The sequence below is a fragment of the Pantherophis guttatus genome, chromosome 1 (genome assembly GCF_059756535.1).
Source record: "Pantherophis guttatus breed Tessera chromosome 1, ASM5975653v1, whole genome shotgun sequence".
NCBI classification, from domain to species: Eukaryota; Metazoa; Chordata; class Lepidosauria; order Squamata; family Colubridae; genus Pantherophis; species Pantherophis guttatus.
In genome coordinates, this window is record NC_142063.1 from 102,912,243 (window position 1) to 102,933,005 (window position 20,763).

Sequence of the window (20,763 nt, forward strand, 5' to 3'; positions counted from 1 at the left end):
CGTTGTAATCTGAGGACAAACAGTAGTCTTCCAAAATTTTCACTGATGTGATTATTTTACCAAAGTTGAATATTACTAACCGTAATTCTAAACTAAAAATATTCTGTCATTGTATGTACAACCCTCTAGTGGAAAAATACAGAAAATAGGAATGATTCCCATCTATTATCAGCAAGCCTGATATAGTTTGGATCAAAATCAATAACAAGACACTTACAGTAAATTATTTAGTTTGTATTCACACTTTTTCCAATGAGTTTTTAGCAATGAACCAATTAAATATCAATAATAATAATAACAACAACAACAACAACAACAACAACAACTTTATTTCTATACCGCCCTTCTCCCGAAGGACTCAGGGCGGTGTACAGCCTATTAAAAGCACAAAGACAGACATCAATTTAAAAATAATTAAAATTATTAAATAATTTTGGCTCAGATTTAAAACCCCCAAAATTTAAAACACCCAATTTAAAATTTACATTGATAGCCCGGCTTGGCAGAATAGCAGGGTCTTGAGGGCACAGCGAAATACACGGAGGTCGGAGATCTTACGCATTTCCGGGAGCAGTTCATTCCATAGGGCAGGGGCTCCCACAGAGAAGGCCCTCCCCCTGGGTGTCGCCAGCCGACATAACTTGGCCGATGGCACCCTGAGGAGACCCTCTCTGTGGAAGCGGATTGGCCGGTGGGAGGCTATTGGTGGCAGAAGTCGGTCTCGAAGGTACCTGGGTCCTATGCCATGGAGCGCTTTAAAGGTGGTGACCAACACCTTGAATCGCACCCGAAAGACCACTGGGAGCCAGTGCAGCTCGCACAGGAGGGGTGTCACGTGGGCACAACAAGTTGCGCCCATAACCACCCGCACGGCCACATTCTGGACCAGTTGGAGCCTCCGAGTGCTCTTCAAGGGGAGCCCCATGTTGAGAGCATTACAATAGTCCAGCCGGGAGGTGACAAGGGCGTGAGTGACCGTGCGCAAGGCATCCCGGTCCAGAAAGGGCTGCAACTGGTGAATCAGGCAAACCTGATAAAAAGCCCCCCTGGCCACGGCTGTCATGTGCTCTTCTAAAGACAGCCGTGCGTCCAGGAGGACACCCAGATTGCTAGCCCTCTCTGTGGGGGGCAGAGATTCACCCCCAATAGTCAGCGATGGCACCAGCTGACTATATCGGGATGCCACAGCCACTCGGTCTTGGAAGGATTGAGTCTGAGCCTATTTCTCCCCATCCAGACCCACACGGCCTCCAGGCAGCGAGACATCACATCAAGGGCATCGTTGGGGTGGTCTGGGGTGGAGATGTACAGCTGAGTATCATCAGCATACTGATGGACTCTCACCCCAAAACCACGGATGATCTCACCCAGCGGCTTCACATAAATGTTGAACAGAAGGGGCGAGAGGACCGACCCTTGTGGCACTCCCCATGCGAGGCGCCTCGAGGTCAATCTCTGCCCCCCTGCCAACACAAACTGCGAACGGTCGGAGAGGAAGGAGGAGAACCACCGCAGGACGGTGCCCCCTATTCCTAACCCCCTCAACCATTGCAGCATGATACCATGGTCGATGGTATCAAAAGCCGCTGAGAGATCTAATAAGACCAGGACAGAGGAGCAACCCCTGTCCCGAGCCCTCCAGAGATCATCCACCAATGCGACCAATGCCGTTTCTGTGCTGTACCCCTGCCTGAAGCCCGACTGGTACGGGTCCAGATAGATAGCTTCATCCAGGTGCCGGGGAAGCTGTTGTGCCACCACACTCTCAACAACCTTCGCCACAAAACGAAGGTTGGAGACCGGACAGTAGATAGCTAATTCAGCCGGGTCCAGGGAAGGCTTCTTGAGGAGGAGCCTCACCACCGCCTCTTTCAAGGCGGCGGGAAAGGCACCCTCACTCAAAGAAGCACTTATAATCCCCTGGAGCCAGCCTCGTGTAACCTCCCGGGAGGTTCTTCTTAAAGTGCATTTCTTAAAACTCAACCATTAGATTTTAAAGGCAATTATTCCAATTATCCTTACAGACATAACATAAAGATCCCCAGGTGGTTGACACAATACAAGACAAAATCTCATGCCACAAGCACAGAAGGAAAACGCTGTGGATGTGGTAATAATACTTTGAAGTTCCCCTGGCTTCACATCTATATGAAGAACAGCATCCCTTAACAGCATCCCTGAAACCCCAGTTATTGGACTTGCTAAAAACAGTTGTTAAAATTCATGTATTGTAAACTAGAGATGAAGACTAAGCCATTATTAATTCAAACTCCGGCTTAGTGTTCTGTGCAGATTTGATGACAAGTTAAGTTCCAATTGCTGATCCAGTGTTGCATTTTAAGCAAGAACAAGTGAAGTGCTTTGTGAAATCTAATCTTAAAAGATCAGCTGAAGATGGCAGTAAATGAATGGGTTGCAGTTATTTCTTGGACGTACTGATTTTCTACATATACATTGTCTAGAGAGGAAGAATTCTAGATTCTACTTGCATTTTGAAACGGTCCAGTTACTTAGTTATTAAAGAATTTACATTATAGACCAAAAAGCCCAAACCCAATCTTACTTTTCAGGTAGGATTTAGGTTATATGCTGTCCCAAGAGCTGATCACAAGCAAAGGTAACAATGTACACCACAAATAAATTTTTATTAAAATATTTATGTTTTAAGAGAAACCATAGTATTTGCAGTGTGACCAATCTAACAAAGTCAGATTTCTTTTGATATTATTCTAAACATAAATGAAATTAGCCATTTGATGAACATTGTCCCAAACTGTGCTTCAATCACCCCTATTTCTGTTCTTGCAGTAATCACAGATTTCTTCATATTTCGTTCAGCAAATGCAGCAAATCTCTTATTTAGGTTCAAGTAGATCAATTATTTAATCAATGCTGCAGTAATACAACTAGGGTCATTACTTAGTTATACATGGTTCTCAAAATGTGCAAATAATCCTAATCATTTAGAATTTTGTTTTAAGCCTTTCTCCTTTCATATGTGTGTGTGTGTGCGCCCATGCGCATGTGTGTTTGTGTAAGTTAAAGATAAAAAGGTAAAGGTTCCCCTCACTCATATGTGCTAGTTGTTCCCGACTCTAGGGGGCGATGCTCATCTCTGTTTCAAAGCCGAAGAGCCAGAGCTATGCGAAGACATCTCGGTGGTCATGTGGCCGGCATGACTAAACACCAAAGGCGCACGAAAAGCTGTTACCTTCCCACCAAAGGTGGTCCCTATTTTAATACTTGCATTTTTATGTGCTTTCGAACTGCTAGGTTGGCAGAAGCTGGGACAGGTAATGGGAGCCCACCCCATTACATGTCATTACGGATTCGAACTGCTGAACTACCGACCTTCCAATTGACAAGCTCAGCGTCTTAGCCACTGAGCCACTGCATCCTTTTAAGTTAAAGATAAGCCCTTCAATACTGATAAGTTGCTGTCCAAGGTGCTGATACTTTGTTCCACTTAGATAAAACTCAAAGGTGTGGAAAAGGATAAAGAACCCATAAACTCATAAACTATATAAATTCTATATATGCTGGCATATTTTGGATCCACTTTTAATGTCTTGTCAGATCATTAAAGCAGAGAGAACATAAATGTTTTTAGTTTCTTCTAAACATGTTGTTTAGTTAGGATTCTTCAAACTAGTTATCTTCCAAAAGCTTAATAATGCACAAGAAATTTAGCTGAAATTACTGGCTGAAGATTGGAGGGAGTGAGTACTCACAAAAGGATGACAAAATAATGAGACTTCTGAAATACCCATTCCTATAACATCAAGGATATTTATGAGTTGTTCAGGGTCTTTCTTTAAGTAAAACAGAAATTGTGTTATTTTTCAGAACTGTGACAATGTACTCACCATCTGTCAAGCAGCTCAAATTCTCAGTCACATGATTAATTCTCCCAGTATTTCCTTTGGTCGTCTCCTGACAGAAATGGTATTCTCTAAAACAATACCTTGTATTTTAAAATGGTGGGTTTCTTTTTAAAAAACACATCTTTGTAAAGAAAAAAATGAAGAATTTATTTATTATTTATTGCAATATTTATTTAGTAGAAATAGTTATTCGAATAACTTCTGTTTAAGATAGTCAAAGCAACAGCAAAAGGAGAGAAGAGATTCATCCCTTCTTGTGAAAGCCCTCAACTATCGTGAGAAATTATCTTTTAAAAGAATAGATCCAAATGTCCAGTTACAAAAAAAGCAACTTATTTTGGAAAGGGAAAATAAAAGAGAATAAGGGAAGGTAGCAAATTATGAACCTAGGATTTTAAATAAAACAGTTAATAAGCCTAATTTACATGCTAGATTTTCATAACATATGTAGAAAGCATCTTGGTTTCTGTTTGAATCTAGATTGTTTTTTTCTCCTCTCCAAAAGCAAAAGTCTCACAGGCATCCTAAGATGAAACAACTTTGTTTATCCACTCAAGTTATATATAAATATCAGAAGTTGGGAGCCTAGTCTTCTAGGCTTAACCAACCTTTTCCACACAGTGCAGCTAGCCACTTCTAACCACACAAGAACTTAAGTTACAGATGGTTACAGCTTATTCAAATTTCTCTAAGCTCTATCAAAATACAAATATTAGAACACATTTTTTGAAAAGCTGAATTGTTGCATAAATACTACTCTAAATTCTTGAAAAGCCATTGATCTGTTTTGATAATACTGAGCTACAGTAGCTAATGATCAGATGAAAATGTACAGCAACTTTCTATATTCATATATATGCCAACCCTGTGGATAAACAAGTTCTACTGAAAAATTGCTGGCATTGATATAATATGATCTACAGGGAATAAATCTCTTTATAAATTTCATTTCCAGCAGCGAGCTTCCAAATGTAATAACTCTTTCCTTTTTTAAAAATTACAGAATGTTACTGTATGCCTTGTTATACTACGTTTCAATTATTTCAATATATAATCTAAAAGCCAAATATTTAACACTGTAATATCCAATTTAGGAAAATGTTTGACTTTAGACATTTATGAAGAATGAGGGCTAGAATTTCATGTTCTAAAATAGAGTTAATATTGAGAAACATATCCAATTCCGTTACAGTAATGGGAAATAAAAGCATATGAGTCATTAGTCCAACACCATGGCAGTTTTTGCCTGTGTGGGAAATTCAACCATTCAATTTCAGATTTCCACAGTCTTTAAATAATGCAATCCAATATGCAAAGAACATCTATTTAGCACAAATGACTGCCTATACAACATAGCAAGCAAGAATATTCTATTATTTAAAATATATTTGCAATAATTATTTCAAAATGTAGGAGAGGATTATTTGACCCAATAATTAACAATAAAATCAAAGTAAATATCTTTGACTTGGTCCCACGTTACATCAGATCAGCCTTCTATTGCATATATTTAAACAATTTGCTTCTTTTAAACAAATGTATAGCAAATACTATCAACTTACTTAGCAGTCAGTAATTCCATGCCATTCTAAGACCCACAGTTCTAAGACTTCCACAGCTAAATCAGTAATTATCGACTTCTCCTAAAGCATGAAAGAAAAGGGAGGGGAAAAAAAGTATTCTTCAATGGATATGAACGAGAAATGTATTATAAAATTAAACACAGCCTTATACTTAACTAAATTAATACTTCTGTGCAATAATGAGGGAGGAATGTGAAAACAACAGAAGGGACTAAAGCGAAAGAACAGAGCATGTGCAAAATCAAGACATCATTTCTAGAAGAAGAATCAGACAATTGCAACCCAGCAATCTCCTAATTGATAGCATTATATATACCATCAGATATATTTGAACCAATGTTTCCATCATGAAGCTCTAATTGTGCTTTGATTACACAACTAAGTTTCTTGAAAACTGATGTCAATGGATAGCACAGGTTGGCAACATTTTCTAGTTGAAAGATGAATTTCCTTGAGAAGGATATGTAGAGGGGCATGTGTCAAAGATGAGTAGAATTAAAGCAAATTGTGGGTGGAAGAAGAGTCAAAACTGAGCAGAGCCACTGATTTTTTCTCTAGCATCATTTTGTCCCCTTTCCCCAATATAGCCTGTTCCTTTCTACATCGCCCTCCTCAGGATGCACACCGAGACAGAAACTATTCAATACACTACATGTACTATACAAAGTTTCTGAAGTTAGGCCAAAGGAAAAATTAAATTAGACTTAAGTTATATGTGCCCCAAAGACCACAGGCTGACTTTCCTTCTCCTTATGCAGTATCCACAGCCTTAAAGCAACCAATGTGCACTTGCCTATTTTTTTACAATAGTGATTTCCTCCGCTGAACCAATAGTCTCTGTTTAAATACAAACGTCATCTTCATGCAGTTCCAGATAAATATGAATTTTAAAAAATATAAAAAGGCCTTTAATTCTACAGACAAAGAACTACCATTTCCAAGGCGCACACGTGACAAGAAGCCACAAAATTAGATTTTTTTAAATGTGAGTCATACAACAGAATATAGTACCTTGAAGTGATCAACTATTATGGATTCTGCATTATAGGATTTTGCTAATACTACATCTAGATAAAGAAAAACATTTAATAGAAAAATAAATGCAATAAATCCACTAGTAATACTTTTCTTCACAATTCTTCATCAACATAGCAGCAATTAGGGTGGGGTGAAGAATTAAGGAGGCAGATCATGCCAAATCCATTTAAAGATCTATAATAATTAAATTAGAGTTGTTAAGATACAGTATGTAAGAATCAACTGAAAACAGGAAGATATTTACTATGTCCTCCCATTTACCCTGCTTTTAATATAAATGACAATAAAGTGCTTAAAAAACTGATTTATCAGAATAAAATAATAGATACCATCACATCCAACCAGCTTTGTTGTTTTCAAATAAATCACCTGAACTGAATTTCTAACCAAAGTTAAGCAAATTGCAAGTATCATTTACACACTGACCTGAAATTATAGTCAATACTAGATCTTTTTTATATACCTTCTTATATCCTCTTTTTTTAAAACAAAAACAACCTTAGCCTATATGTAGACTTCCAGAATTATTTGGATGACCATTATTAGAAGTAAATGGAAAAGCCACCAGACCTGGTTAATACCTGGATGTGATAAAATTAGGGAAATTGGCTAGACAAGTAACTTGAAAAAACATTCCCAAAAAAGTCAGTGTCATGTTGTTGCCATGAAAAGTATATCCATGAAGTCACCAGGAGCTGAGCTTGATTTAAAAGAGACTTTGTGATGAGAACTTATGTAGTATTTGATGAATCTTTGATTTTAATACTGTTTCCTACAAAGAGAGGCCACAATAGATTGTCCTACCTAAATAAACTTGGAATCATCATAGGAAAATTTCCTCTCATTCTGACCAAAATTAAAACTCCTGTTTTGCCAAAGAAAAAAATTAAAAATCTTGTCCCCATCAACCCATCTTTTCTCATCAATGTAAGCTGTCATGGCTAAGGATAATATGATAGATCACCTCACATTTCCTCTGGTCCCTGCTTAGTATGGCTCTGATTATCTGATTTGGGAAGACGGGTGCTTTATAAATGGGGATCTTTGTGGTTAAACATGGTTGATATATATATATATATGCAGGAAATGGGGAAAACTATTTGAAGAAGGCTAGGTAATATATTTAGTTAACCGAGTTCTAATCAACCTGTATGACTTCAATCACCTAGAAAACAGACTTAATTCAATAGATATGATTCATACCTCAAGATGGTTTGCTATTTAACAGGAATGTTTTTACCAGATAAGTCGTGACTGTTCCACACACAGGGCCAATTAGACAAGCAAGGCTGAGTAGTCTCAGAGCATGGTTGACATAATGAAGCCAGGAGGAAAGGTTTAGATTCATGAGGCATTGGATATTTTCTGGGATAAGCCAGGTCTTTACAAAAGAATGGGTGGCATCTGAAACAAGATGTACCAAACTTCGGGCACATGTCAGAAGAGTGGCATAGCAACTTTTAAATTGATTTGGGAGGAGCAGAAAGATGACAGAATGCAAGGAATCTTAGAAAAGAAGGATGACTTTTCAACTGTTCAAAGAAAAATACGTAATTCTAGGAAATGAGCATGAAGAAAGCCACAAGGACAAATATGTTTCCCAGGAAATTCAAGGAGACTATATATATGAAAATATTAGAAGCTTCCAGGCCCAATGAGACAGTTGGAATTATTTTTGTTGGATCCAGTAAGCATTAGAAATCCACAGAACAAATGAAATATTCTGCCTGGAACAGCTAGCCAAAGAATCAAGGAGAGACACACTAGAATCTTGCCCGAAACCCAAACGTTAACTACACCAGTTAAGAACACTGATTAAAACATTATAACCTTCAACATAGATGTGCAGACTCCAACATGATCACATTTCTGGATAGCTTGAGCCTGGATAGTTAAACAGACTAAGCACTGTAATTTAACACCAGCTGTCTGCAATTAAAGTAAGATCGAATCTCGCCAGGCTCAAGGTTGACTCAGCCTTCCATCCTTTCTAAGGTAGGTAAATTGAGGACCCAGTTTGTGGGGGCAATAAGATGACTTTGTATAAAAATATACAAAAGAATGAAGGCTATTGCTTAACGCACTGTAAGCAGCCCTGAGTCTCCGGAGTAGGGCAGCATATAAATCAAAAAATTTAAAAAAAAAATCATTTCAGAAGAAATTTCTAAAAATGAGATTAGAAGAAATGATAATGTAAAATGGATATGTGATACCAAGCTTCTTGATTTTAGTAGAAAACAAAGCTGAAAATAGCATAATACCGTGGTTTGTTTGTTTTTTAGACTGAACAGTAATAAACTGAAAGCAGTGATAAGTAAAATTTTATGACAAGAGAATCTAAAATGAAAAGATTTCCAAAAAAAGGAGAAACACTAAAAGCACAATTATAAATAATTCCAATAAGGAAAAATAGAGAGCAACAAAAGCTAATGTGATTACAGTATAGAAAAGGTTTAAAGAAGCTCTAACAAGGGGGAAAAAAACCCACCTATAGGAATCAGAGAGAGAAATGTTACCAGAAAGTGTACATAAAGGTAGTATGGAACTAACAGTACCAGGAAAAAAAGCTATGGAGAGATACAGAAAGAAAGAAACTGGGCATTAGAAAAGACCAAAAGGGAAATGGTAGAAGATCTCCATATATCTGTTCTCTCTCGTTCCAAAGTGTATTAGACAGAACAATAGATTTCAGTTTTAAAAAGCAGATTCTGATTCTGCTCTTTAGATGTTCCTTTTATACGGAGATTAGGAAAAAACATATTCTGTCAATAATTGCTAGGTATCCTGGCCGTTCTGACACTACCTATCTTCAGTGGCTGCTTAAGGATGAACAGTCCATAACTACAGCACAGGTGGCCAGATTCTTCGCAGCAGCACTGGGGATTCGTTGCAAATACATATCTTCTCCACCATAGTGATGTATATAACAATTGTGGCTAACCCTTTGCACTGCTTAGCAGGGTGAATCTGATTTAAATCGAGTTGATTTAAATCACAATTTAAATCATGATTTAAATCACTAGTAAAAAGGCTTGATTTAAATCAACTCGATTTAAATCATAATTTTTAAAGAGCAACTATCATCTCTGCTACTCCTTTGACCCACTGTTGACTCACCGATAGTCCCAGTGTTGCAGAATATACAGCCTCATGCTACATAACTAAGCTCCATTTCATGCTGAATAAACTACATTATTTATGTATCTTAAATAGAAAACTATCTTACGATAGATTTTTACCCCAAAAGTTTTTTATTAAAATAAATTCGATAAAAATCAAAAAAATCCGATTTAAATAAAAAAAATCCGATTTAAATAAAAAAAATCTGACTTTTTAAATTTTTTTTAAAAAATCATTGATTTTTATCCACTCTGCTGCTTAGTCATTTCCCTTTTATCGTTGAACCCACAACGGGCCACAGCGTTTAGGGATTGCAACTCTCGTATAGTCAGACCATGTATAATTGACACTGGATTTTATTATAGATTTTAGTTGTTATTATTTTATACTAGAATTCTTAAGTGTATATATACTGAGTGCTTTTATTTATTCTGGTCTAAGACTGTAATAAATTGATAGGAAGAATTGATAGGATCAGATGTTAGTTGCGGTTTTTTTAACAATACTGTTCAGCTACAACTGAAGGAGATTCTAAAGAAGGAAAATAGATGAGATAATCTCATCAACTCCTCTGTGTTAGCTTGGGCCAGAATCAGTCTTAACTAGTCCCTATCAAGGATTCTGAAATATGCTCAACAGTGTAACACTGCAGAGTCTGCTAGCACAGCAGTGAAGTCCAACTGAGTATCAAAAGGTAGGGAAATGCTGAATATGGAAGAGCACCTCATAAATAAAATGTGCGGTACCTGAGAATAGTTCAATGTACTCAGGAGGTTTGCAGCCACATTAGGCTTAAAGAGGACAAGTTACATTAGAGAATAATAGCTACAGCTACAGCTTTAGTATAATGTTCTCTGGGAGCAATTAATGGCTGGAAGGAAATTTATGGGGCGTGCTGTCCTGCAGGCCTCCTAACTACACCAGTTCTTTATTGCCTGGTTCCAACTGCTTTCTTGCTTTTGACTTCGGAATTAATTTATTGACTATGCTTCTGTGTCTCCCTTTGACTGTGAGCAAATCTTTTGCAATTTGATTCCAGACTGTTCATTTTTGTTCTTGTTCCTCTGCTTACCTGGAAGACAATATGCAGCTTGAAAACCCTTATGCTGATTTTACAGACAGCCCTTGTTTAGTGACAACTGGGACTGTAACTTGGTTGATAAGCAAAGCAGTCACTGAGTGAAATTGCAAGGGTGCTTAAGATCTTCAGTTTTTCCTTTGCTTTACTGACCTGTAAGTCACACATGCAAAGATTGTTTGCAGTTACTTTTTCAACACCCTTGTAACTATGAACAATTGCAAAACAAGGCAGTCATTGGATGAGGATTACCTTATTTTTAAATCTGCTTATTTAATTATTTCATTGTTTGCCTATAATGTCATACTATTCAACTGTAAATCAGAAAATAAACTATTTGTGTTCTCATATTACATTACGGGAGAGAAGAGTTCACATTTTCAAATCTCAGAGAGATTGGGCCACCACTGGATTGATCATACCTGACAGTAGTTATGCTTGCTTAAATAGTCTGAAAAAGAGGCAACAATTTGCAAAAGAGACAACAGAATAGTTAGTCCTCAACTTACTGCCACAATTGAACCCATAATTTCTGTTGCTAAGCAAGGTATTTGTTAAGTGAGTTTTGCCCCATTTTACAACTTTTCTTGCCACAGTTAAGTGATTCACTGCAGTTGTTAAGTTAGTACCATGGTTATTAAGTGAATCTGGCTTCTTCACTGACTTTGCTTGTGAGGTTACAAAAGGTGATCACATGACCCTAGGATACTGCAGTCATCATAAATATGACTCAGTTGCTAAGCATTTGAATTTTGATCATGTGACCATGGGGATGCTGCAATGGTCGTAGGTGTGAAAAGCTATTGTCTCTTTTTTCAGTGCTGGTGTAATTTCAAAAGGTCACTAAATAAACTGTTGCAAGTTGAGGACTACCTGTACATTCTTGAACTCTGAGTAAGGAATTTATAATGAGTAAGATGTGGTAAATATTGTAATGTTTGTGTTTCAGGATTCATGAATATAACTTCAGTAAGTTCACAAGATCAGGAAAAAAATCCTGTTATTTGTCTGATATAGTGTGCTTTCAAAAGATGAATGGCAATTACAAACTCAACATTAAGCTACACTTTCCCTTTCTAGAGATGAAGTGAAAAAGAAAAATCTTAACTTGTTGAAATTTTTGGCAGTCAGGCAAGCCATTACAGATTCCTGGAGGCAAACTGCCATACAGATAGTAATTCTGAACTTTCTTCTGACTGATGAATTTGGCCTAATTTAGCTACCTGTGAGTAGATTCAGATAATTCTGTTTTCTTAGAGAGAAATCTTTGTTTTTCCGACCATAAATCATATAACATTTTACATATCAGCTAGACATTTTCAAGGGCGAAGTTGGCTCATCTAGGGAGCATCTAGAAGTTCTGCAAATAAATTACTTTCTGCTTGTTGTGTCTGTAAATATTAATTGTAATTTGGAGGAATTGAAACCACTCATTCTTGCAACATTGGGTAGCTACCATCATTTTCAAAAAGAATTGGTATTAATAAGAGTAACTCCAGTAAGTGATGAATCCTAGAGTATCTTTGAACAGTCAACCTGAACCTTAGTGCAATGTCACAAGTCTATGCCAAATCCCCTTTGTGCAGACTGACAAATAACCTGCTAACAATGCCTCTGTCTTGTCTGAACTCTAAATTCTTTTGTTTGCTCTCATCCAGTTTATTATTGCATACCCGTAGAATCAAAGCTGTTAGAGGCTATTTAAGTTCTAGTTTAATCCATTGCTCAGTGTGAGAACCCCAATTAATGTATCATCAAGTATGACCATTAAGCTTTTTTTTTTAATTTATCCAAGGAAAGGGAACTCAATAACACTTGGTTAGTTAGTTAGTTAATGTAACTCTGATAGTTACATTATCAAATTGTTCTTATTGTAACACTTAATTAAAAAAAATTAGTAGGATGTGAACAAAATATTTTCTAATATACTAATCCTTTTCAAAAGAAACACTGATGTCAAATTCAGCAGATAAGCTGCATATGCTAACTCTCTTTAATATATTAACTTACTAGTCTTTTTAACATCTATTAGAATGAATTAAATTCAGGATTATTAGAATAGGGTTATGAAAATCAGGGTGACCATTAAATGGCAAGGAAGAGAAAAATTGCTGCCATCTACTGGTAATGGTTTTCCAAATTTTTCACCCAAGGTCTGGTAATTCTAAATTAATTAAATTGGTTCCAAAAACATTATTGGAGTGTGTCTTTACGTTGCAAAACAAACCAAAATATTTGGAAGGGAATTCATGGAAAGGGAGATGAATCAATGAACAGAGAAAGGGCCTAATGATTAATTAAATGATTAAACAGTCAATAAAATAAGTTCATTACTAGCTCAGTTCAGGTAGCTAAGACTATATAGAAAATACTGTCACACAAACACAAAGGTTGGGACACAAAACAATTTAAGGTACCTTTTCTGCCATCAACATTTTTCCAGAACATATTTTAGGGATATTAAATCTGGCTAATGCCCAATAGTGTGTCTATATGCCCAATCTGAAATATTAGCTGCTTAATATTTGAGGAATATACACCTAACAACCAAGCTATCACCGGCTTGATTCAAGACCAGTTAGGCTGTATAAAAAAAAATTGACTTAATCAATGCAGAACAGTAATTCAAACACTGAATTCTAAGAATATATCCCTCCCCCCTCAACTATTTTCTGTTTGACCAGTCAGTGGTATTTATGGTTCCCATGAAAATAAACAAAAGATCTATAGCCTCTCTACCACTGACTTTAAAAAAAAGGGATAGTTTATAACAAGTACGATATCATATGTCATTTGGAGACTAGAGCTTAAACAAGTTAACAAATGTATTTGAAAATATGATAAGCTTTCTGAGGTTAAGTAAATATAACATAAATATTTATTTTTTTAAAAAAAGAATCAGTACTTCTAATCAGGCAATGCATGTTCTCCACTGTTTAGAACTCCAGGGAATATAAACTACAGATATTTACATCTATGAATCAAGATTTCGTATTGCCTAGGATCTCCCTTGTGTTAAGAATGATTGCTCATGCTTGTACCCTTTATGCAAAATCTGTAGAGGTCACAAGCGGTCAACAGAAATTGTAAAAGGCTAAGTATAAGATTTTAACAATTCGGCTTCAAGTCTATCAAGCAAAATTCTGATTCTACTGTTACACAAATACAAATATTTATTCTGTTATATTTGGTATCAATTAATATTTCAGCAACTTCCTCCCTTGATCCTGTTTTTCTTCTCCCTACACAATTTTCCTACTGAATGGTAAGACGATTTGGTGTGGCATAGTGCGAAATTATCGATGTGCAAATGTACTAGTCTGCCAATGTCTGATAGAAGCCCAACTTTTCCTGAGTGACATTGTGAACCTATTTACTAGAAGACATGATAAATTTACTATATTTATGGTTACCAAAGAACCAACATGCAAAAAAGTGAAATTCTCTCATTGAATTACAAACTTGTGATTCCAGTACCGCACATCAAAATCAAGCTTCACCAGTACTTTGGAAATATATGAAACTGTTTATGCTGCTTCCTTTTGTCAATATCTGGTAAGGTAGGCGCCACCCCAATTACTTGAAATACTGCAGTATTTATTCTGTTAGCAAGGTGAAAAAATTCCAACTTTTATAAGCATCTTTGTAGGGTTTACAATTCCCAAATTATAAACTTCCCATTATTAAATTTTATACAACATATTATTAGTACTATCACAGCAGGTAGCAGCACCTCGCTAGCTAATCTGTAGAAAGTAAATCAGAATACTACTTAAGAGGTTGGAGCCAGTGGTGGGTTGCTACCAGTTCACACCGGATCAGGCGAACTGGTAGCAGCGATGGAGGGAGGCTCTGCCCACCTGCCCAGATGCTTCTGCGCATGCACAGAAGCGCCGCGCGTGCACATGAGCAAACCGGTAGTGATGGGATTTAGAACCCGCCCCTGGTTGGAGCCCACCAAAAAATGCTAGGATTTTTTAATAAAAATTCCAGAAGGCTGCAACTTCCATATTGCTGCCAAGAAAACAGTATAATACCCACCTTAACTTTACATTTGAGGTAAAATTTAGCCTTAGTATCTTCTCCATTAGATTTTGAAGCTTTTGAACTTAAAAGACGCTTGCTAGGATCCATTAAATATCTTCCAGAGTGCTAATACACAAAATGGTTTGTCTGGTTTTGGGTCAGTGATGCGTGAACCCCACCATTGTATTTTTTGATTACAGGTGAAACAGACATAAAGCAGCTTGTCCAATAAGTTATGATATATATAAACACACCAACAAATAAAATATCCCTATGCCACTGCATATCTGAGAAGTAAATGTATCTATAGATAATTCATCTGAGAACTGGAATCGATTTTGCATTTTAAGAAAAGAAAAAAAAGGTAAATTTGGATTTACTGATGTGTGGAATAGCCTTTGGATATTCAAAGTAAGTATTTCATAACTAAGTCCAGGTAAATGGCAGTAGCAAGACAAGGTACTCAAGAGCACTCAATCAGAATAATAAAGGCCCCGATTCATTTTGCTAAGTGAACTAGAAAAGCAAAGGAAGGTTACTTAATATAACATGCTTTACTGGGTCATGGGTAAAGCCACCATATCATGATATAGTGACCCAGAAACCTAACACAGAGGGGGTTAGTTTGACCTAAAACCACACCAGAGCTGTTTGGAGAGAAAGCAACCCACTGCTATGATGGAACTATCTCCTTCCATCTTAAGAGTGCTAAAATAAGCCTTTGCTAGGGATTGCTACAGTGGTGGGATTCAAATAATTTAACAACCGGTTCTCTGCCCTAATGACTAGCTGGGTGGGTGTGGCCAGGGGTGGGACAGCACTCAGCCTCCTGCAGCACTCTTTTGTCAGTCAAAATGGGGCACGGTGGGGCTGCATGATGACACCTCACGCCCCATTTTGGGCCTGGAAGGCCTCCTGCACCACCCTAGAAGCCAAAATGGGGCATGGGGGGAGTGCATGATGGCCCCCTGGGTCCAGCTTTGGGCCTGGATGGCCTGCTGTACCAATCTGGAAGTCAAAAAGGGCCGCAGGGGGAGTCCTGGGAGGGGTAGGGTGGGCGGGGCCAGCCAGAGGTGGGATTAGCCGGTTCTCTGACAGGGAAAAAAGTTAACCAGTTCACCTGAACTGGTACAAACCGGTTGAAGCCCACATCTGGATTACTATCTGTATTTTATTTCCATTCCTGAAGGCCACACAGGGGAGGGTGGGAAAGGAGCAGAAAGAATTGAGAGGCATATTGGGCCCAGGCTACTTCAAGTGGCATAAACTTCTATCAGGCCACTACAATAGTAAACTTAATAACTGTCGATAAGAAAGATGAACAAAAGTCTGGATAGTGGATGTGGAAGCACCTGGAAACAGCAGAACAGAAGAACTGGAGAAAATAACAAAATGCAAAGATCTGTAAATAGAAACAGAATGACTCTGGCAAAAGAAAGCAAAGGTAGTACCAATAGTAATAAGGGCCTTGGGTGCAATGCCAAAACAACTGGAGCACTACTTGAAGATCATCAGCATTGACAAATTCATTATCAGTCAATTGCAAAATTGACTGAGCCTTACCCAGAACAGCTTACATCCTGTGATAATACAGCTAACACCATCAAACATCAACGTCTGCCTATCCCAGGCACTTGGGAAGGACTCGATAGGTGGATAAAAATGCCAAATGCAATCTGAACATCTGGTTGCCTGTGCAATGAACCATTAAAAAAAACCTGGAAGTGGGGCACTAGAAAGTGATAACATCCAAACCATCCTTTGCAGCAGTTGGTAAGATAGAGGAAACAACGGCTCTCCCCCCACCCGGCAAGTGGATCATCAGAATTTAGTGGCCAGCAGATCATTAAACAGGAGAGAAGAAAAACTGGTGATTAATTATTTTGTGCAAATACAGCCAATGTAACACTATATTCAGATTGCATAAAGCTATAATGTTGTTTGCTTGGCTTTGGTTTACCTTCTGGTTTGAATCTAGCTGCTGTAAAGTCATACCTTATGGGTAAAGTTATCTAAAAATTCATCAAATCATGTCTTAGTCAACACAGCCATCCTTGGGTTAATTTCAATGGAAAGCAAGTTTGGTGTAGTGGTTAAGGCATCAGGCTAGAAACTAGGAGACAATGAATTCTAGTCCCACCTTCAGCATGAAGTCAACTGGGCGACCATGGTCTAGTCACTTTCAACTCAAGAAAGGAGGCAAACTACTTCTGAAAAACCTTGCCAACGAAACTGCAGGAACTTGTCCACACAGTCTCCGAGAATTGTACACGACTAACAAAAGAAAAAAAAATGGCAATAGACTGAAATGGGAAAAAATAAATCAATGAAAGAAAAAGATTTCACATTATGTTGGAATCCTGATTGCAAGAAAAATAAGCTTGGATCACTTTATATTAATAATTCCAAATATTGATGATTTGGATTATTTTACACTGTAGTGGAGTATCTGCAAATTATGTGATGTAACTTTTGATCTCACATAAAGAAGAATCTATTCTAACTACCCTCAGTAGCTCTACTGAAAATGCAACCTTTTACATTTGAGTAATCCAAGTGCTGTCATAGTCTTCATCCAAAAAATTTCCCAAAACTTCACCCTGGACATTTGCAATGATTCATGCAATTTAAGCAGTAAAGTAAGAATCACAGGAAGCTACCTTATTGGTCATCTGATCCAATACAGATAAGTTCTTGACATACGACCACAATTGAAACCAACAGATTTTATGACCTTTTTTGACAATCCAGTTTCCTCCATTGACTATACTTGTCAAAGGTTGGCTGGGAAGATCGCAAATGATGATGTTCATGTTACCCCTGGATGCTGCAACTGTTGTAAATTCATACCTGTTGCCAAGTGCCCAAATTTTGATCATGTGACCATGGGGATGCAGCAATGGTTCTAAGTGCGAGGACCAGTTTTTCATTGCTGCTGAAACTTTGAACACTCACTAAATAAATGGTTGTAAGTCAAGGACTATCTGTATTACATAACATACGCCTTCATAACAGCTATTCAGGATTTCAGATTGTCTAGCTGTACATACAGTCTAGACTTAGATCCAAGATTTTTTGCATGTGAATCATGCCATTTGTTTTTACCATAGAGTTATTGTATTCCCTTTCCTTCTCCCAGCCTTTTGTTAAGCTACGATTCCAGTCCCAAAAGTCCAAGAATGTCTTTCATAAAAGAAGGTTTCTGCCATATTTCTAAATATCCTGACAGAAATTGTTTAATGGATGTCTCCCAAAGAGCTGTTCCATTCTGGTGATATATGATGTCTTCCTTTGCCTGCTGATCTTGAAGAAAGAAAGTCTCCTTAATTTAGTACTACACCTGAAAATGTTCAGCAACAGTACTGAAAAGTTGCTTTAGTACTGGAAGTACTCATAGAATCCTTAATTTAAATGAAGGTTTTATTTCCTATTCCAATTCAAACCAATTTAATCCAGCCACTACCATATATATGAGATTGATTTTATTTTAAATATCTGTAGTTAATCTTTTAAGTTAAAAATCCATTTAAGGTATCTTCCAATTTAGACATATATAATGTATTATCTTTCAAATACCTTGAAATCATACCAGCAACATACAAAAATTTTGCCTAGTGATCACATTATATATACATACATACCATACATATACACAGACATATATATACTTATTGAAAGTACCCACAAGGGCTAGTGATTAGAATATGAATGCATTGTTGGTTTTTTTACTTTATATCATAATGCCTTTATCCACTCCATTAAACTGACTCTCCTATGGGATATATGAGGCAGCATTCCTGTTATCTCCAAAAACATTTTAGACACCAAAGTCAAAAAGATTTCGGTGTGTAAACCAGCGCTAACCTCAAACATCATAGATCTTCATATACCAAGTCTACCCCGAGTCTACTTGATTTTCCCAAACACTGCAAAAACAATCACACTGCCAGAGATCATCTCTGCATCTGGTGAGATTATTATTAATACAATAAAGCCAAGAATAAGTTATAAGAGATAGGATGTTTCCAACAACTTCCATTGGATAATTACAGTTAAGACTTACCTTGAAAATCAAGAAGTAAACGGTATTATGGCTGACAGCTTGATTTGATTGTGGCAGGAAATAATTGTGATAAACAAAATAAATATAAAAGAATATTGCAAATAAGTAATTTCTCTAAAAAATAGTTTTCAAAAGATCTGTTTATTATAAAGGGTTCCTGTCTCACAAAAGCCTATGCAGCTCTGAAAAACATTAATGGATGAATGTAGCCTTACCATAACACAGTCAAGGAAATTGTTCTGTTTAAATTGGATTTAAAAAGAATGACCTAATTTTAGTCTATCACAAGAACATATGTGGTTTCTGTACAAAACAAAAGGCTACCAGACTTTCATGCTCCATCAAGTACTATGTCCAGATTGCAGTTCTTATTGGAAAAACATAATGAATGGGGTTTAAACATCTTAATTACCAGAAACAATTCCACATTTATTTTTAACATCAGTAATCAGCAATAAGTCTAGTTTAGTCAGCTATGCCCTTTCCTTCCACCCGTATGGATTGTGTTCTTCAAAATAAAGGAATGTCTGGAGTAAAGGGGTAAATTCAGCAAAGTCAAACTAATAAACATCTCAGCATTATTCTCCTCCAAGCTTTTCACCAAAGTTAGTTTTTTTTTTCAAGTGCTCTGCGATAGATCCAAATTGATGTTATAGATAGGAGGCACTATTCAATCAGATGCCTATCTATGCCCATGTACGGTAGATGCATGTAAGGTGCTGGAATATACTATTTGTAAGATTGTGCAATACAAAAAATTAGAACAAGCACCTAATGATTTTTCTATCTGCAAATTCTTACTTGCCTCAACATTAAACCTTTGACTTAATCCCAGTTTTAAATCCCTTTATTTTTCAGAATAAGTGCTATCTTCGGGAAAGGGCAACCTCATTAAAAACATTTTCTATAAAAACTGAATAAAAGACTATATAAAAAGGTTTTCCTTGTTTCCCAAGAAACAAGACACCTTCAAGTCAAACCCAACTAACTGGTGATTGCATCCATTTTAGTTATGCTATTTTAAATCCTAATTTGCCTCCTGTGGTAAGAATTGTAAAATATACATTTATATTCCAAAATGCTAATGTTTAGTAACAAGGTAAAATTCTTTTGAAGTTCATTATGCATCTAAGAGAGATCAACAGGAACTCTGAATCAAGATGTACTCATCCAACAAAAGTCATAAATAAATAATGCAAAAGAATAAATCATCTGTCTTAGGGGGTGGGGGAACCCACAGTTTTTTTTACAGCTACAGTTAACTCCAAAAGCCAGATCAGCTGTAAATCTTCTCAGTCTGCCAAAGATGAAATATTTTAATTAAAAATATTATTCATAGAGAAAAAAAGGAAGTTAATACATGATGCTATTCTTTCCCGAATGAAACACAGGGCATTTTATCAGAAATAAAATTATATATATATAGAGAGAGAGAGCTAAAGAGACAGAGACAGAGACCCAGAGAGAAAAAGCAAAAGAGAAAAAGCAAAAGAGGCAGAGAGAGAGAGAGAGAGAGAGAGAAAGACAGAAACAGGAAAAGAGAGAAAGCGAGAAAGAAAGCAAGAGAGAGAAAGAGATAGGGAGATGAATGGATGTCTTTGTAGACAAATAAAATAAAATAAAATAAAGTGAATGCAAGCAAGAAATAGGGAGTTTGGCCTCAAGTAGTTAGAGTCAATCCTGCTGGCTGGAAAGCAAGTTCTTTAGAACAAGAATCATACGGTTCTCAGCACAGCCATTTAAGACTTCTGATGAGGTTGCTGAGGCCACTTGTGACTGCCTCATCCTCAGCTCCGGACTTATCCCAGAAGAGCATCATGGAAAGAAAGAAAGAAAAAATCGCTGCTGGCCATCGTTAATATTCTCCCGCCGTCAGGGAGGCAAGATCAAGTTAAGCTACTCAATGCAGGGGCAGCGCCCTGTCGCCCCAACCTCGGACTTTCCGAAATCCCTCTGCTCTCTTCCAATCAA

General features: G+C 37.1%; 1 protein-coding gene across 10 annotated transcripts in view; it reads right to left on the reverse strand.

Moving 5' to 3' along the window:
* The window catches only part of PTPN5 (protein tyrosine phosphatase non-receptor type 5), a 78,547-nt gene that overhangs the window by 56,294 nt on the left and 1,490 nt on the right, over positions 1-20,763 (reverse strand). For 7 of the 10 annotated variants that reach the window (XM_087879843.1, XM_034416924.2, XM_034416919.2 and 4 more), the window contains exons 2-3: positions 5,447-5,527; positions 3,867-4,005 (exon numbers count right to left, since the gene is read on the reverse strand). The exons of 1 other annotated variant lie outside the window; for it this stretch is intronic. The gene's annotated coding sequence lies outside the window, so the exon portion shown is untranslated. Of the gene's footprint in view, positions 1-3,866; positions 4,006-5,446; positions 5,528-18,792; positions 18,816-20,763 lie in introns of those variants that run through there. 2 more of the 10 variants (XM_034416921.3, XM_060687721.2) reach the window with 2 other exon arrangements.